The sequence below is a fragment of the Manacus candei genome, unplaced genomic scaffold, assembly GCF_025592945.1.
Source record: "Manacus candei isolate 608988 ecotype Guabito, Panama unplaced genomic scaffold, ASM2559294v1 h1tg000057l, whole genome shotgun sequence".
NCBI classification, from domain to species: Eukaryota; Metazoa; Chordata; class Aves; order Passeriformes; family Pipridae; genus Manacus; species Manacus candei.
The window spans coordinates 15,398,736-15,417,910 of record NW_026138105.1 but is presented as its reverse complement, the minus strand read 5'-3'; the positions used below and the strand labels follow the sequence as shown (position 1 = coordinate 15,417,910).

The 19,175-nt window shown below is 46.0% G+C and overlaps 1 long non-coding RNA gene across 1 annotated transcript in view; it reads left to right on the top strand.

The window, feature by feature from the left end:
* LOC127477981 (uncharacterized) overlaps positions 1-18,739 on the top strand; it is a 295,990-nt gene extending 277,251 nt beyond the window's left edge. Inside the window, exons 7-10 of the long non-coding RNA XR_007907086.1 lie at positions 1,597-1,763; positions 8,104-8,210; positions 16,427-16,566; positions 18,211-18,739. This is a non-coding gene — a long non-coding RNA (uncharacterized LOC127477981). The remainder of the gene's footprint in view (positions 1-1,596; positions 1,764-8,103; positions 8,211-16,426; positions 16,567-18,210) is intronic.
* The last annotated feature ends 436 nt before the right edge of the window (positions 18,740-19,175 follow it).

Here is a 19,175-nt window from a genome sequence, read left to right as displayed (position 1 = left end):
TAACAAGCCAGTCATGTCTGCTTAATGTTCTCAGCTTGGAGGAGTAAATCTGTAGGGCAAGAAATATTTTTATAAGTCTGAGATTAAGAGCAATGGGGGGGGGAAGGCTTACACTATGGCTGCAAAAAGAGTGAGATGTCATTACTCGAGGGAGGGTTCAAATATGAGGGACAAACTTAGCTGCTTTAAAAATAAATTAGTATTTTTAAAGAATTAGACAGAACTCTTGTTTATTAGATGAAATTATCAATTGTTTTGTCTTCCAGAGGTAAACAAAGAGCTGAGGGAGTTTCAATCACTCACTCAGTCTTATGACCTTATGGTCACTGTCCAAAATACCAGCAGTAATGTTCCATGCTGGAGAACTAAGGAGAAGAAAAGCAGATACTCAGCAGGGTTAGCCCAGTGTCCTTCCAAGTAATCCCTTATTTTTCCAAAACATTTCCATATGGGGAACTCTGTCACTGAGCAGAAGCACTGAAAACAGTGTGGTCAGTGCTTTGTGTGGATGCTGATATTGGCTGTTGAACACCCAGAAAAGTTGACAGGCTGCAGGGCTGCCCTGCTGGCTGAATGGAGAACTGATGCCTGGGGCTGAAATGTGATTTGTAACATAAACTCCAATCAGCAAACGGGCATCACCATCTGGGAGGGAAGCAGGGAGCTTGGATTAGCTCCTCTGGTGAAGATGAGTACCCAGGTGGAGTCTGAAGAACTGTTGCAGATATGAAACTCTTGCCCTGAACTTGGTGGAAAACTGGTTCAAAACACAAATTTGCAGGATATAGTTATTTATGCAGTGGGCTTGAGATGTAACCCTGAATCTAAATCCATTTTTGCTGGGCAAAGTTGGGATCTGGCTCTCTGCTAACCCTGGAAGCCTAGCTACAGTTCACCAATCCTAGAAAGCAGAGGGACTTACTCTTAAGAAAAATACTCTCTTTTTTTTGTGTGTGTTTGTTTTTTTCCTTTTCTTTCATTTCCCCTTTGTTTAGTTTATTTTTTTGTTTTCTTAAAGGGAAAATTTGTTGCAATAACACAAAGCCATCACGCTCTCTCTGGTTACAGCTGAGTGACACTACACGGGCAGCAGAATATGTACAAATTAAACTGTAACAACGTCCCGGGGAGAGGCACAGCAACAGCAGAAAAATTATCCACAGTGCAATATGACTAATGTTGTGTGAAATGCATTCACTGGCGAAATGATGTCGAGGTGTATCTTAAGGAGTTATGCTGCTGGAGATAATGGTTGTAGAGGGGAGCTGAAGGAAGGGAAGGCGAGTGAAGGACGAAGGGTTGCAGCGAGGGCAGCCTGGCTGGGAGGAGGCTGGGGCAGGTGAGGGTGAGCAGGAAAGCTGAGCTCCTCTGGAGCACAGAACCATGTGCTGAGCACTCAGTGGCACCTTTCCCTCTCACAGCCTGCTGTGGAGGTGTGCTGCTCTTCCAGGCACGCTCATGTGTTTCTGTGCTCCTTCTCACCTCCTTTTATATGGGCTTTTTGCAAACATTTATCCAGAAACACAAGCTGCACATGTGTTAAATATTCTCTAGCTCCGTTACTTATAGAAATGTCTTTTTTTCCCCTCTTTCTAGGTACAAAAGAAAACAAAAATCCCAAAGAGAAGGGACTGATTTTCTATTAGGACATCTAAAACAAAGAAATCAGCTCAAATTTAGAGAGAGGGTGGCTAGAGTAAACAGTTCATTAAGGTGCACTCACAAGTTTTCATCTCATTCCTTAATCTGAGAGTCTTTTTGAAGTAAGTACATGTTCTGCCTGAATAAGGAACTTGGGTATTGGTAAATTAATTTGATTTTCCTCTCCATTAAACATAGATTTAGGAAAAATATGTGTAGTGACCCATTGTAGCATCATGCTTATCCACAGATGTTTATCTAGCACATGAACGTTTTATTTTCAAAGGAATTTAGGGATTACCCAAGCAAGTCTTTCCTTTAAAATCCAAGTTCCATTTTCCAGAACAGCTGAGGTGAGCTCCCAGCTCACTGAGTATCTCTTACAAACCTAAGTACTTTTTAAAATCAGAGCACTGGTCAGCAAAGTGGACTTGGCTGAAATAAAACCATTCCCTGGGCAGTGTGTTGCTGGAGTGCAGGGCCTGGTCTCTGGTGCAGTCACAGCCTCTCAAATTACCAGAAAAACAGTGTTTTGATGGTGGTTTTGATTATTTGCTGCCTGGTTGGTTACAAAGAAGCACCTTAGGCTGAAATCATGCAAAGGTTGTTCTTTCTGATGTGTGGGAGCCACGTTAGCCAGTTTTGCTTCTCATTTATTGATATGTACAAGGATGGGAGGTAGACCCAGCCAAAAATGCTGGGATCCAACTATTTTCAAAGCCCTCAGATATCCAGAGGGGGGAGTTCATTTGTCTCCTCCTGAAGATAGTGGGTCCCCATGGAACACTTCAGTGGAAGGCAAAGCTCTCCAGAGATGTGGGGTGTGCTGGACTCAGGGTTTCTGTTCTGCTTCAAAGGCAAAGGAGGAGGGAGTGATGTGATAAAATCAGTGTTTTCAGCCCTAAATCTAACTTGGATCTGGGGGTTCTTTGTGAACCTTATAAAGCTTTTTCTGCAGCCAACCACCTCCACTCGGCACTGAGCACGTGCCAGGAATTCCCCAGCAAAGGAAGCTGCCAGAACTCATGGAGTTGGGATAACTCCCTGCTGTCAAACCCATAAAACCCCCAGTGCAGGCAGGGCTGTGGTGTGGCCAAAGGGGAACATCCTCAGCCTGCAGCCCCTGCTCAGGGATTTTGCACCCTCTCTGTGCTGCAGTTTCATGCTTTTCCAGAGCTGTGCTGGCTCTGTGCAGCAGGATTTCTGTGTGCCCTGTTCCTCTGGGAGATAAACCTGAGCCGTGGACTGGGGGCAGGAAAGCACGTTCTGGCTCTGCCAGAGTGTGTGCAGTGATACAGCAAGCTCAGCACTGGGAAGGGGGAGAGGCACTCTGGGGCCTGGGCTGCTTTATAGCTCAGCTGATTCTCTTCTTTCCCTCTTCCGTATCCCCTTAATAGCTTGACAGGAGAAATCCAGGGAAGATACAGCCCTGTGATTAACAGTGCTGGGGGCTGGGGAGGGATGACAGGGAAGTGCAGCGTGGCTACCAGCCAACTTCCAGCAAGAAACAGAATATCTGGCTTCCTCTAATCTCCAGAGGAAAATTAAGTTACAAAAACCTTTAGTGGAAACTTTGCATAGGTTCAGTGCCATTGCCATGCCTGACAGGGAAAAAAAAACCCTGATGTATTATTTAGTTTATAGTGATACAATTAAAGGCATAAGCTTTCCCACCAGGAATGAAGGGGAAGAAATCCTCTTGAAAACTGAAGACAAAACCCCTTTAAACTCCTTGAATGTTTTGTGCTGTCAGAGATCTTGAGAAATTCTCCTTTCTGTGTCAATGGGTGGTTGTGTGAATTGTACTTGAGAACATCTTCCCCATGAATTTCTGCACTTGTATCCAGAGCCCTTCTCCTTTTCCCAGCCATTTGTGCTGCTTCCCTCAGGAGCACTGCAGGGCAGGAGAGGACGGAGGTGGGCAGGAGGCTCCCAACTCCCCTGGGCAGACACTGCCCCAGGAAAGGCTTTGGCTGCTCACGCTGCCCCTGAGAGCCAAGGCCCTGCTGCTCATCAAACCCGTGTGTGACACAGAGGAACTGCTCCCCCTCCTCCCTGTCTGTCATCAGTGGTGATGAAAAATCAGGGAGTTTGATTTAAAAAAATAGTTTAGGTGTTAAGTGAGCAACAAGTTGGGAACTATGTGTGTGAAAGAAAGCACTGATTAAAATTAAATGGCCTCCTTATTGACAGGTACATCTAAAGCAGTTGGAGCAACCACGATGAAAGGATTACTTACATGTTAGCCAGTTTAGGAGAGGAAAAAAAGAAGCTGGATTGGCTGGTTAGATCCCTGCTTCATTTAATCTTATGGCATGTTGATAGATGTGTGAACTGAGGTATTTTTCATGTCAGAAACACTGAACAAGGGTCTGAAATGGCATCATGTGGCTCAGCACCAAGCATTCCCCTGCCTGACTGTGCTGTCCTCTTACTGGTTGCTCAGGCTGGTAGGAATATGGCTCTGTTTGCTCTGAGAGGAGAAAGTACAGTTGCATTTTGCAGTATTTCCCTCTACCTGATTGCTCCCAACCTTCCTCATGTGATTCCTTCACCAGCCTCACCTGAAGGGAACATTTTCCATGCAGATGAATGTCAGAGTTATGTCTACATGCCATTTCCCCTCTGAGCACTTTATTCCTCTTCAGCCTCAGGGACCTCAACCCCAGGCAAAACTCCATGTGGGGCTGAAATTGTACCCTGGCCACAGGAGAGGGATGTGTTTGTGTAAGTGGGCACACACAAAAGCAGATGTGTGCCGTCCAGAATAAAGGAGGCTATTCAGGTCACAAAAAGGACAATTTATGGCCAGTTTCAGCAATTAGTCAGACCAAAGTGAGGTGGGTCAGTATTAAAACCTCACTGTTTTGTTTACTTTAAAAAAGCAACAGGGAGTTCCAACTGATGAGCAGAAATACTGAGAGAGGGTAATTAAAGAGAAACAATCTGCAGTGTTTCTCTTCATTTTGTTGTGCTCCCCTTACTCAGTGTTGAGAAACAGAGCTGCTGCTTTCTCTGTGGGAGGGTGGTGTGGGGGTGGCTGTGTGGGCACTTTTGCAGCAGGAATTCACTACTCCCTTCCTGCCAGGCTCCTGCACCTTGCAGTGAATTAAGGTCCTTCCTCCAGAAGTGCACCCAGCAGAGCTCCTGGGTCTCAGGCTATAGGGCCATCCTCTCCTATGACTGTTTTTATTGTGCTAATGGGGGAAAAAATTTCCCTGAAATATTGATAGCTTCTAAAATACCCCCCAGCCCAAAACTTCAACTAAGTTAAACCTCGAGCAGGACCCACGCCCCACAGTTAACCACCTTATGTTAGTATAAATATCCTGTTCCATTTGAACTATTTTGTGTTTTATTCAGGTCCCAGTTCTCCTGCTGCCAGCACTTGATTTTATGCCACAGTCTCATGAGTAGGGATTTCACAGATGTTTTTACAGACTCCTGAGCAACCCAAAGCTTTGTGCTATGTGGGACCCTTTAAAGTGCAGGTTGTAGGTGTACAGTAAGAAGGTAAATTTTCCATGACTTTTTGTTTTACCTTTTAAGAGGTCCATGGGCAACCTCTTCTGCCTTGTGCATCGTGGGGGTGCCTGGGGAAGCTGATGGATGATCTCCTCTGTGGGGATAAGAGTGAGAGATGGAAAGTGCAGTGGAATGACTGGGCATTACTTAATGGAAGTGTTTTAATGAAAGAAAAGATATTTAACTACGTGGTTTGATTCACTGCAAATTTGTGGCAGTAGATGGGGCCCTTACTGTAATAAAATTCCCTCGAGTTGGGAAGTCTCTTGGGGGTGGTGTGAATATGCAGATACTGGTGTGACTTCTTAAGGATCAGCTCTGACCTGACTCAGGCACTTTGTTGTTTCCATGTAACTGCCCCTGAAAAAAAGGCAACACAAAAAGGTGGAAATCAATGTTCTTAGACTTCTGTGTCCCATCTTTTCATTCCACTCTGCCCTAATGTCTTCTTTTACTGTCTTCCTTTCCAAGAAGCTGCAAACCCCCTGGCTCCCTGGTCTTGCTGACTGTGGACAGCACCTGTGTGGGATCAGAGGCGAGCGAGAAGGGAAACACATCCCTGGAACAGGATGGGGCAGGACCAGAACCTCCCTTTGTGCCACCACGCTGTGGATTCAACATTTCCCTCCTGCAAACACGTTTCCTGGCAGTGCTGGGCTGGCCTGGAATCCAGACCTGGTCTGCTCGAGGCAGAGCCATTATCCTAAAGTGCTTTTATTGATCTGTTGACTTTCTGTCTCCCTCCTTCTCTTCCTCTCTTCACCCTGCCAGCCTCCTGAAGACTCATATCTTGTCTCATACAACCAAGGTATTTTAAGGGGAGAACAATGATTTTGAAGTCAGATTAGACAAATTATACTTGACCACTGAAACCAGATATCCCCCGAATGATGTCTGTGGAAGGATTTGTCTACATTTACAAACAGCCCCTCTTCCTTCTCCTCTTATTTTCCCCCTCTGTGTGTGTCCTGGTGTTCTTCAAACAATCCATGTCAAGGCCTGGTACATCTTCCTTGAGCAGCCTGTTCCCCAGAGGGAACATGCCATCCTGTCATGCTTTATTTTTGGTTAAAGAAAGCTATAGTAGTAAATCTATACATGTGCTGTGATATCCAACAGTATTGAAGGCTGAGATTTAAAGAGGGACCTGAAAGAATTAGTAGTTGATGCCTGTGGAAAGCCCCAAAGAGCTGTGTGCCTTACTGGAAATTTGAGGTGAAACATGTTGGAGTGCAATATATTACAGTGACCTGAGCTGCAAATCCTTTGGAGGTGGAGATAAAGGGAGAAAGATTAATACTGGAGAAAATCTTAACAGTCCTGTGCATTACCAAATACTAAAAAAGGGGTTTGGAAGTTGGTTGATTTGATTTGATTTACTATTTCAGTGTTCATAGTTTCTCAGGTTTCTGGAAAATTGCAGTTGCTTCCAAATTACATTGCTCATTAACTAATTGGTTAAGGCACAGGCATTTAGTCAGTGGTCTGAAAAATACACAGGTAAATACTGAACAGTTAAAAAAGCTAAATTTGGTTATAAGAGTGCATTAACTTTTAAAAAATCTAAACTGTGAGGTCTTTCATATGTCTGAATACATCATTATTCATGAATGCAGTATTTGACAGATAAAGAAGTTATCAGCAGTTTATAGTTAGGTGTGCATGTTTATGTATAAATGCTTTATAATGCTAATTTTTTAATGTTGAAACAATATAAGTAAAAATGTATTTCAGTAAAAAACCATAAATTCACATTGAACTTTTTTGTTAGGCTGGATGGTATTTTATCCTGTGAGGAATATGCCCATGAAAGTAGTGTGAGTGTTTTCACTGGGAAATGTTACTGAGATTAGGGACAAAAACTTCTATGGTCAGATTTATTCCTTATCCAGCTTATTCATATCACCATTAGTTTTCTTCTTATGGAATCTCACGGAGAAGAAGATAAATTAATTTGCACTAATGAAAAGGGTTGCCTGTGCAGTACTGAAACCCTGAAGCTTCTGCTGTTGCTCTTGTAAGGCAGGAGGAGAACCAGCTCTGTGGTCTCAGGTGGGCAGCAATCAATGGGCAGGGTCTGCAGGCAACCCACTGGGGAAATGTTCATGGAGAGAATTCAGCCAAGAAATTGGAATATATTGAAATGGGGAGGGGGGAAAAGAAATCCAAGTCTGCTTCCATATTACTGGGGAAGTGAAAACATGTTGGTGATAAGTTTCCCAGAGCATGGGATGCCAACTCGTGCACACAGGACAGTGGCCCTGGAGTGAGTGGGGGTTCAGGTGAGGAGCAGCAGGTCACAGCTCAGGGCAGAGGACTTTGCTCCTTGTGGGGCTGTGTCAGGAACAGTGAACTGTCCTTTGGAAATCACAGGCAGGGAGAAGGGAATGGGAGTCCTGGGGGGAAGAGAACCTTGAAAGCTCGAGGCTTGGCAAGCACCCCCTGAGTCACTGACTGTCCTGGAGAAACCAGAGCAGCAGCAGAGCTCCTGAGCTGCACCCCTGGGAGTGCAGCACATTCACCTCCTGCACTGGCTGGAGGGAAGAGCCAGAATTGTCTTCCCTCCCAGACAAAGCTCACAGTGACACTTTCTCGTGGAGAAAGTGTAACTCAGTGTATTCTGAACTAGGCACAAATGTGCATTTCTTTGTCAAAACGTAGAGATTTTGAGGCAATATGGTTTTGAGAGGGGGTGTGTTTGGCCAGTTCTGTAGAAATCCTGATCAAAGCACTGGCTCAGTCAGTGAGATGCTATTAACAACTGCTGTAAGTAGACTGAGAAGTTTGTTTCTGTTTCAAAACCTAATTGCTCAGTGAAACTTCCTGAGTAAACAGGTTTCAGGGCCAGGAGAGGCTCATAACCACGCTTGTCTGGTAAGAGATTGTACAATGATAAAGCTGATGTTAGTTCTAAAAGGTAAATTTGTCTTTATACAGAGCAAGGTGAATTCGTGGACCTCCCTCCTGCAAGATGCTGTCAGGACAAGCTGGGAAGTTGGATGTCTGAGACAGATCAAGATGATTTTCCAACCACCAGCACGCAAGTAAACACACGATGTAATTTGCAAGCAAGGGAAAGCAAGCCAAAAATCACATTTCAAGATATAAATGATGCTTGAGCAGAATTATGTAAAACTCTGTCTCCTCTGACAGCAGCCCTGAGCATGGGCGATGCATTTGGTGGGGTGGCACTGCCAAGCTTGCACATGCCAAGCATGAGCTCAGGCAGGTGAGCTGGTCTGCTGGGGGAAATCCTGTGTGGACAGCAGTCCTGTGCTTGGGGCCTCTGGGGCTTTGCAGGAAAGAACTTTCCTATGGATTAGAATGCAGTGTTTGGGATGGTCAGTGGCACAGGATTGGAGGCTGTCCCAGGGAAGAGGATTCTGAACTGGGAACTGCTTGGCTTTTTATCTGCCAGCCAGGTGAGCCAGGCAGCCCCACACCTGCTCTGTCAGATGGAACACAGAACAAGAGAGAGAAGGAAGGGAAACGTTCTCTGCTAATTCAGGGGGAGGAGAGAGGCAGGAGGAGCCCTGTGCACCTTTCAGCTCACACTGACTCGAGCTGCCAGCAGAGCAGTTGGGAGCTGCAAGGTGTGAATCCCACAGGAGCCCACTGTAATTAAGGATCCTGCGAGGTGAAGGGGGGGGAGAACACTGCAATAAGTTCATCAGCAGCATCCCCATCGACCCCCTGCCCCTCTTGGACACCCTTTGGAGATCTTTAGCGTGTTCTGGGTTTGTTTCAGGGCCAGGAAGCAATGCTGGCAAATGCAAAGGTGTGAAATGTTGGCCAACCGATCGCAAGCGCCCTACGAGGCACTGCAGGGAGTGTTACTCTAAGTGGATGATGAGCTCAGTTCAGAGACTGCGAAGTTAAAGCTTATTACCCTCATTAAGAGATGTGTGTAATGTGGTTTCAGGCTTCTGATATGGTAAACCCAACGTTTTCCAAGTGTTTTGTTGTTCTGTCTGTTGTGCTTGGAGGGGAATTCAGTTTCTGTTTTGCACTGGGTCGTATTCAGCCCAGAGAAAAGCTTCCTTCACGGAGTTCAGAGTTTGGGATTGCCTCTGTGAAGGCAGAGGCTGAGTGTGGGGCAATGTGTGTCAGAACCAGGAGGAGTTTCCCTGTGAAGAGAGGGAAGCAAGGAGCAGGGTGCAGGGATGTTCAGGTGCCTCTGCTGAGAACCAGTCCTGTGCTGTGAGCACTGGGGCTGAAGTGCCAGGCCATGCAGGGGTCCCTGTGCTGTGCTCCTTGGAGCTCTGCATGCCAGGAGATGGGGTTGTGTTTCTCCCATCAGGGTGTAAATGCAGAAAGACAGCTCAGGTTTAGCTTCCTTTGCACTTTAACAAGCAGGAGCACTGTGGTGGCTGGGGCAGGATCAGGAAGCAGTTTACCAGGTACCCTTTGCACAAGAAGACTTGAGTGTCTCTGCCATGTGCTCCTCATCCCCATTATCTGTGCCTTTCCTCTATCTGGGCTCCCACAGCTCCTCCCAGTGATGGGGCACTGGCTCTCCACTCAGCTTGGGAGGGTCAGGTCAGGAGAGCTTTGAGGTGCTCAGCCCTGCAGTGAAGCCCTCCCTGCCTCAGAGGGCTGCAATTGAAACCAGCTGATCCCACGTCCCTTGCAAACATTTCCATTTCAAACCACTGAAGTTTTATGTCTTTCTAGTAAATTTTTTTTCTTAGGCCTCATAAATCTCATAAAGATCTGGAAGAGCCAGTAAATCTGGCCATTCAGATACACATTTTCCAGTAAAGAGGATAATGGTTGCTGATGCCACCTCCCCTCCCCAGCCCTCAGCTGGAGGAGTTCCCCTCTCCCTGCCTGCAGCTCTGGCCAAGCTGAGAGAGGCACCAGGCAGGTCCTGTTTGCACCAAGGACTGAGCCACTGCTGCACCTCTGCTGCCTTTGCCACTGCCCCTACCCAGGACCTGAGCAAAACCATTTGTCCTCTGCATGTCTCAGATCAGGAGAAATAGGTTGGTGCTTCCCTGCTCAGTGGGTTGGGAATCTTGGCTGAACCTTAGTTCTGCTGTGAGAAGTGGCAGAATTCCAGGCTGGGGATCCTCCTAAACATGAGAGTGGACTCTGTCAGCAGGGCCTCAGTGCTCCTGCTCCCTGCCCTCCATGCAGTTTGCTCGTGGCTGGGCTGTGGTTGGCTCTAGTCCCTGGGATAATCCAGAGAGGAACCTTTCCACCTTGTGCACCCATGGCAAATCCAGCAAAGTCTCTTAGGCTTGGATTTCCAGGTAGGCTTGAAAGGACATGAACTCGAGGACAGCATAAACCCAAGACTCCTCAGACTTCCATTGGAAATACCAGGCAGAAGTGCTGAAATTATTTAGAAAAACATACTCTAGAAATAGAACATTGAAAGCATATTTCCCCTTTATTTGTTGTCTCCCAAGTTCAAACAAGCTTATTTCCTTTCCTGCAATGCTGCTTTTGATAATCTTGTGCCAAAGGCACTGAATCTCTTCTTATTGCTGTCAATAGCAAGATGCCTGTTGCTTTTAATGGTTCAGCTATTAAAGCACTGCACCCCAGGTGTCTGGCTGTGAGCAATCCCAAGCTATCGCGGTGACAATATGGAACCTTTTTCCTCTCTGAATGTTTCTCTGCAAAGTTTGACCATTTTGGCTGGGGTAAAACATGTGTCTATCTGGGATTCTTTCCAAGGATGAGATTTTGACAGCTGTGCTCATGTTGGCAAAAATCCTGACATCTTGTGCTTGGTTGAAATAGCAGATTCTTAGTGGAGAGGGGTGGGAATCCGATTTCATAGATGAACACTTATGAATTGAAGACTGTGAGCCTGGCTGAGCCCCTTTCACTTGGGTGAAGAGGCTGAACCTCCTCTGGGAACAGGGTGGAGCCTCCCTTTCCCCCCCCTGCCCACCTGTGGGCACAGATGGCCCATGGGCAGTGGGTTGGAGCTCTCTGTGCCTCTGCCAGCTTCGTGCAGCAGTTTGGGACATGCCTTGGACTGCACCCACCAAAGTGGGAGTCAGCCTGTTTGCAGTACATGCCTAATGATTTTCATTTACATTTTGGATGTTTGGGCACGACTGGGGGTGGTGTGAGTGAGCTTTCAGTGAAAATCCACCTTTGCAGCCCTGAGCAAAGCTCAGCCTGTAATTTATGCTGCAGAGCCTGTGAAAAAACAAAGCCTTGCTCCAGTCTGAAGCAGCTTGTTTGGGGGTTTTACAATCACTGTTATGATTAAGATGACTGAGTGTTTTTTGTTTGCCTTTTTTTTTTTTTTTCATGGAGTGAAATCTCCATCTTGAACTGGAGAAATATTTCCCACAAACACTGTAATTATTCAAAGCTGATATGTTTCTGCAGTAACCTTCAATCTGATGGACTGTCACTTTTCTGATGAAGAATCACTTGTTTGGAGACTCGAATTCCTATTATCTCAACAAATAGGGAATGGTGGCTCAGAAAATTGTGTCATGAGGTCACCCAGGTTCTCCACATCAGAGCCAAGGATAAACTGGAGCAGGTCTGGTGGAAGGTCATCAAAAAGTTTTCAGAAGGTATTTTGCAAAGATTATATTTATTTCAAAGTTTCCAATGACCAGATAGTTCCTTTATATTTTACCAAGAAAAATAACTTAAAAAAAAAAAAGTAACGAGGTTTTAAAACCCCATCAACAATAATTTTCCATGTCTGGTATTTCACTGGAAAACAGGGAAAAATATTTTTTAAAACACAAACAAGATAGTAGTCAAACAACAAACCCCCAAACAAAACATACCTCCTGATGAAAACAATTCAAACAGTTTTGCTCAGGACAGATTGTAGCTTAGGGTTAGACACAGAAATTCAGATGTTCACCCTTGCTCCCATGGCAAATATAAGGTATTTGATGTAGCTTTTAAAGGAAAATCAGCTAAAGTGGCTCAAATTCATTCTTGCTGTGCATTAAGTGACGTATACAGATATTTACTGTCCATGAGAAAGCACTTGGGTAGCCTTTTCATGTCTTTAGGTGCTCAAGCCTTTTTTAAGTATTTGGGAGGCTGCAGATCCCTGTTATGGGACAGATGAGTGGGATTTGAAATGGGTAAATCTGGGACAGCCCAGGACAAGAGCAGGGGGATGTGTGGGGCAGGCAGGGGAGCTGGAGGTGAGCACTGAGCACAGAGTATTTATCTTTGCATAGGCTGGCCATGCACTGAGTGGCCAAAAAAGTGACCAGTAACTACAAAAATATATGGAAAAAGCTGTAGCCCTTGTGCTTTGCTTGTGGGACCTGTTTGAGGAGCAGAGGGAAGGCCCCTGTGCTGTGTGGGAGGTTGGTGAGTGTGACCCTGAGCGATGCTCAGAGGCCTCTCAAAGTCCTGCCTTACTGCTGAGCTCTCCCCTTCCTCTTCCACTTGTTTTTTGAACACTAGGGCAAATATTAGCACATCTGGGAGTGCTGGGCTGCTGTGTTTGGAGTGCTTGTAGCACCCCTGTTAGCTTGATTAAAACTAACATCCCCATTTCTACACCGAGAAATTCCAGTGGCGTGTCTCCCATAAATTAAACTGAAATTCCAACTCTGGGTTGTCTTCTAGTTCTGCAGCAGATCTGTTTACTCTGGAATAGCATAAGGCAGATGTCTTCATCTTCGCTGATTCTTAACAGGTCACAGGCATTGACTTTAAATAACTAAAAGCCTTTAAAATAATTTTAACACATGCTTCCCCCTCCCCAACAGACCTTAACCTTTAGCTGGCCTTAACCAGAAACGCCCAGGATAAAATAATCCTAAAACAGAGCATCATAAACCAAGGAGCAGCTTTAAATATACAGTGTGATCATTACCTGAAACCAGGGAAGAGGTTGGAATAATTATTGCTCGTGTTTACACTTCTGTATCTCAGTGGGTTATGTTCAATCCCTTAATGATGATGATTAAAAACATAGTGGAAACACGTGGTAATTAGAGCGAGCACTTAACCGTGATTCCGAAAGCACAGAGGTGGCTTTGAAGTGGGACTGGACACAGTGTGTGTTGCCAAAACATTGCCAGAGTCAGGAGCACCCTGCAGCAGGTCCTTGGTAAGCATGGGCACGATGCCCTGTCTGGTTTGGCTCCTGCAGCATCTGCCTCCAGCACCAACCTCAGAACTGCTCCTTGTACGTCACTGAGGCTCCTGCAGCCCTCAGAAAGAGCTGATTGATGGGGGGTGAAGGATCATGCAAATACTCTGCTTTTTAACTTCTGTAAAGCCAAAGCTGAATTTTGGTTTGTTTCTCCATGGGGAACCTTTGGAGGGCGAGGCAGTGTTTGGGAAGAGGGAAGGAGGAGGAAGTTTGGGGTGACAGCGGGTGCTGGTTTAGGTACTTTGCCCTGCCAGGACTTCAGTGTGGGTACTGACATGAAAGGGAATTCTCCAGCCACGAGCTGTAAACCTTGTGTTTTAGGAGTGTTCCTGTGGGTGAAGGATAGGGGCATGTATTGCAGAATGGATTCCTTTGTTTGTTTTCCCCATTTAAACAAACAAAAACACTCCTATTATAATAAGCAAAGAAGGGTGAGTGATGAGGCTTGTGCTGCAAAATCATGTTTGCTGGAAAAGTTGTCCTGTTTTCCATTGCTTAATTTCAGCTGACCAGGGAGGGCATGGAGGCTGGGGAGAACACAGCTACTTTCTTGGATGTATTTTTATGAGCAGTAGAGAGGAGTCCTCCCAGGGGGGAGCAGTTTAGTGTAAGGAGAGCAGAGCTCAGAACAGGTCCTCCCTGTTCCTTTGCGGCTCTAAGAGAGTCACTTCTCCTCATTATCCTTTACTTTTCTCCATCATCTCTCTTGATAATTTTCTCTGCAAACCCAAATTCAGTTTCTATGCCCATACTGATGCCACAGAGAGCACGTGCTTACACCGTGTGGCTCCCATTTGGGTGGTGTTCCTGTCCCCCCACAATGTCCCCTTGCAGGCTGTCACTGAGACTCAATACACCTAAAACAAGACTTTTCCCCACAGTTGTGCTCTTTCTTAAACAATGTGGACACACTTATGCTCCTGCCTGTCTGTCACACCTCTGGGAATTCCCTTTACCTTGTGTCTCTTTAGGTTTGTGCCTGCAGGCAGTGTTGAACTGGCCACTTGTTTCTCTGTAGCCTCTCTAAAATATTGCCCCTCGTGTCCCCTGTCCTGGCTCCCAGGCCTGCTCAGGCTGTCACTGCCATGCTCCTCAATCACTGTTACAACAGGGCTAATTCTGGCCTTGGCAAATCCCATCTCACCCTGTTCATGCCCACTCTTTATGCTCAAAAAAAAAATCACTTACCTTGCCTGTCCATCACTCCTCCTGCTGCACCTCCCTTGCAAGTCTTTGCTCTCGGTCATATCAGGCACAGTCTACTCATCCAGCATTCTGCAATTCTGCTTTTGGGTCTCCTGTCCCTCTGCTCAGAGATCACTGATGGTGGCAGATGGAGGGACGTGCAGAGAGTGGAGTTTGTTTAGGAGAAGATGCAGCAATATCAGGAGTCCACATCCAACTTCACTCCTTTTTCCTTGTTAGGGTGTTCCTTGGAGGAGCCTGACATTGTACATGGAGTGTCCCATGCCCTGGCCTGTGCAGGACAGGATCAAATTGCTCTGGTAGGGCTTTGCAGCACACTTGGAGCTGTATTCCAGCTCGGAATCTCCTGCAGCTCCCAACCACGTGGGACCAGTGTGAGCAACAGACTTCAGTCCATTTTCTAAATGAGAGTTTGGGCTGCAAAGCCCAACTGCTGAGCAGTTCCTTTTCCTGTGAGAGGGAAGAACTGTGGTGAAAGCTGAAGGAAACCCCTGCTGCAGCCCCGTGTTGGGAACAAAGGTCACTGGCTCTGCAGCAGCCAAGTGTGCAGCCCAAGGCCAGCGAACACCTTGAGCCTTGTCCCGAGGCTCTGGGACCTTTCACAAAAGCTGGGCAGGATTCCAGTGCTGAGCCAGAGGAAGGACACTTGGCCCATGTTGCACCTGGGGCATCTCAACCTTATTGCAGTGTCACATAAGGCTTTGTCTGGGTTTATTTTATTTAATGGCCTTTTTTTTTTCCTGGTTATACTGTCACAGGAAATTCTCACTGTTCTATTACCTTTTTCCTGCCGGAACTAGCCTTAAAATATAATGAATAAATAAATATATATACATACATATAAAAATATGCAGACAGGAAAGCCATTCAGATCTGCAGAGGCCTCGATAACGCTGCTGCTGAGGTTGCCAGCTTTCCCTGTGTCTGAGCTGAACAATTCCCCACCACCTCCCCAACCCCTGGGAACTCAAGGGTAGGCAGTTGTGAAGCTTCTAATTCCGAGTACAGGTGTCTGGTTTGAAAGACACCACATGCCATGTTTTAATCTCATTTAGGAAAAAGGTAATTAAATAAAAATGCAGATGTGTTACAGTCACAGTTCCTGAACATCTGAAATGCCTGTCGGGTTTAAAAAAGTAAAGAATAAATCTCTCTGGAGGAGCACTGTCCTCTCCTCTGTTGTAATATTATCCAGTATTAGTATTTTAAATAAGAGGAAGAGTTTAGAATGTCAACATCTGCTCTTACCCATCTCTTTACAGCAGGAACATTGTGTTTAAAAACAAACAAGATAGGAATGCCTGAGCTCTCCTCTTTATTCTGTGTATCAAAATATTCCTGCCAGTGTTTACTTGTTGCACGTTCTGCTCCATCATTTGGTGTTCTCAAGGTGCTGTAGATCATCCAAAGCAGAGCAGTTGTTAGACCTGCTCAACTCTGTCATAACAACTCGGGTACTCACTGATCTTGCTCTTCTGAATTCTTAACTCGAAAAGTGTAAATGCCACTATATTCTGGATAAACTGCTTGAAAAAGATCATTTTGAAAAAGATTAGCCAGCTTTAGGATGGGCTGTTCCCTGGGGAGCAGTAACGATGATGGGAGCAGCGATAACAATAAGCTTACCACAGAATTCATCTGGTCTCAGGCCAGCCCAGTATTTAACCCCATGCTCAACTCCTCCAGTGTGTTTGCATCCCTGCTGAGCAGAGTTAAGCTCATCCTTCAGCTCTCTGCTCCATTGCTGCTGGATTCCAGCACATGCTGCTCCTGTTGTTTGTTTGAGATGTGCTATTTCTGGGTTTGGCCAGCCAGAGTAAACCTTTGGGACTAGCAAAGGCTGAAGAATGGCTAATATATTAATTATTCATTACAATTTAGGAAGTTACAACATATATTACGAGGTTTTTGATCTCTCCTTTCCTCTGTTTAACCCTTTTTCTCTAGTGCTACCTGAGGTTGGGAGATCCACAGCTGGGAGTGGAGACTCTTGACCTTGGAGAAGGAGTACAGATATACCAAGCCTGGCTGCATCACTGGGAATCCTGCTGGGAATCTTTCAGTAATGCTGGGGAGTTCTCCTAAAGGTACTATTTCTTTGAACTCTTGCTTTTCTTGAACAAAAAATGAACCCCAGAGCGTGGCTTCTTTAGAGGTGCAAACCCACACCTTTCTAGTCCTCCTGGTGTGATGGAAGAGACCTTAAAACATGATGTGGTTATTGTGTTCTAGGCTCCGAAATAAAAAAGTACATAATAAGTTTCTTACACTTCTTATTAATTTTTTCAGGATTTTCAAGCCAATTTCAAGCCTTTTTGAGACCTGACAAGTTTTGAGCACTTAGTGTTGGCAATTCCTTGAGCCCTTAAGCCAAGCTTGTGGGAAATCTGATTTTTATTGAACTTTTTTGAAAATTCATCCTTCCTTACTGCTCTGAGCATTATAGAAACACCACACGAGAAAGAGTGAGGGCTTTAAAGCCTGTACCATCTAAAATGATTGTCACAGAGTAGGAACTCCAGCTGCAGCAGGTTTTATCCTCTCAGACCTCACTCTGCAGCACTTACAGAGGAGCAGAGCCCTGTGTCAGCAGCAGCTCCTTGCACAGCTCAGTGATGCTGCAGGTCTGAGCTTCAGGCTACCAGGGGGTGCTCAGGGCTCTGCCTGCTCCTCACCTGGGTTTGCAGGCACAGAATCACAGAATGTGCTGAGTTTGAAGGGACCCACAAGGATCATCAGGTCCAACCCTTAACCCTGCACAGGATCATCCCTGAGAGTCACCCCCTGTGCCTGGGAGTGAGAGCAGCAGTGAGCTGGGGGAGCAGAGACCCAGCAGTGCCCTGAGAGTGCCAGCTTTCCAACTGGACTCCGGGGTTATCCCTAAATGCCTACAAATACATCAGAACCCTGCCATTGTCTCAACCAGACTTTGGATCAGGGGCTCTTAAGCAGAAGAACAGCACATCTTCTGTTTGTTCCACAATCCTATAATGCTTTTAAAAGAAAAGATAGAAAAAAGAAAATCCCCAAACACAAAAGCTGAAACGTGCTGTGAGTTTTGCCCTGACAGCCAGAGGTGGAAGGGATGGTTGGCCAGGATTAGAGTCCCAGGCTTTGAAATCTCCTCCTGTGAGTTATGGCTGTGTGTCAGGAGCAGTAAGCAAAGCAAAAGGCAGTAGCTGGGCCGGTGTTCTGCTCAATTGCCTGGGGCCCCAACTGAAATTTAATAAGCAAATGTAAGATTTTAGTGCTTTGGAATGGAAACTTTATGGCAACTTCTTTCTGCAGCCCCTGTTGCAGTGATGTATTGCATGTCTGGGTTGTGCAGTGCACCTGAGTGCTGAATCCAGCTCTGCTGTTGTGCTCTCAGTCCTGCCTGGGAATTCCTCTCCCAGGCTGGAGCCAGGGGAATCTTCAGGTCCCAGAGCAAACTGGTGTTGAATACAGTTATGGCTGACATGTCTTCACTGCAGCTCCTTGCACACGTAGGATGAGAATCCTAATGGCTGTGCCAGGTGGGGGAATCTCTACTGGGGATTTTTTGAAATCCTGTGTTACCAAATTATGTTCAGGGATTGCATATGGAGAGTAGATCCTGGCATGGGGGGTGGGAGGAGAGGGGCATGACTTGTTCCAGAGCTGTTTGTCTTTATTCTTTGGGTCATTCTTCAGATTTCAAAATACAGAGGTCTTCTATGGGATTCTCTGATTTTTTTATTTTTTTTTTTAAGACACAGATTCATTTATTGCTCAAGGAGTGTCCTGTCAGAGCTTATTTGACTCAGTAGTGAGGATGCAGAACCCTCTCATGGGAAATGAGGAAAAAGCTCCTCATTTTAAATCCCCAGTGCCTCTGTTCCTGCATGAGAGCAGGTGAGGAGTGTGTGCTCTGCTCTGTGACCAGCTTCTGTTTGTTATTTTACAGTTTTTTCATTATGATGGTTCACAAAGACTTGTTGTCAGCTGTTCCTCATCTCTCCCCAAGCATGACAATCTAGTCTTGAGGGTTGTGTGTAGAATCAGATCATATCAGGAGCTGTTGTCAGGAATGCACTGAGATGGCAAAGGTAGCTTTACCCTTTTCCCAGCTCTCTGCCACTGGTCCCTCTTCTACCAGCTGTACAGCCCATTTCTTAGGGATTTTCTGTGTGTTACTCAATACCTCCAACATCCATTGCCATCTCTAGGAGATGGGGAGGCTGAACAACTCTCAAGAAGTGCTTGAATTCAGTCTGACCAGGAGAAGAAAAATCCTCTTTACCTTGCACAACTGACTGTTCCACCTTCATGTCCTTCCAGCACGTGCAGAGATGTGCAAAGGGCCAGTCAAACACGGAGATCCCTCTCTGGGGAAACCCAGCAAAGCTCCCCACAATCCTGATGCTCCTTGGGCACCTCTCGTGTGCTTTCACTGGGGTAGGGCCCACGTGGAGGCTCTGGCTGTGCATGTACAGCCACTGAGGGCAGAAATGACAGGAACTTTTTTAAAAAACGTGCCTCTGTTTCAGCCAAGTCTCTCAAGTTCAGTCCCTGTGAGGTCCCCATTCCCTCCTCCTGCCTCCTCACGCGTGTGTTTATTCCTGTTTGCTCCTTTCTTTCTCGCAGATGGCAGAGAAATCTTGTCAGTGCTTTTCTGGCTTTGCAGCCTTTTCTCAATCATCTCTCCTTTTGTATCTCCAGCAATGTGCAAATCTGA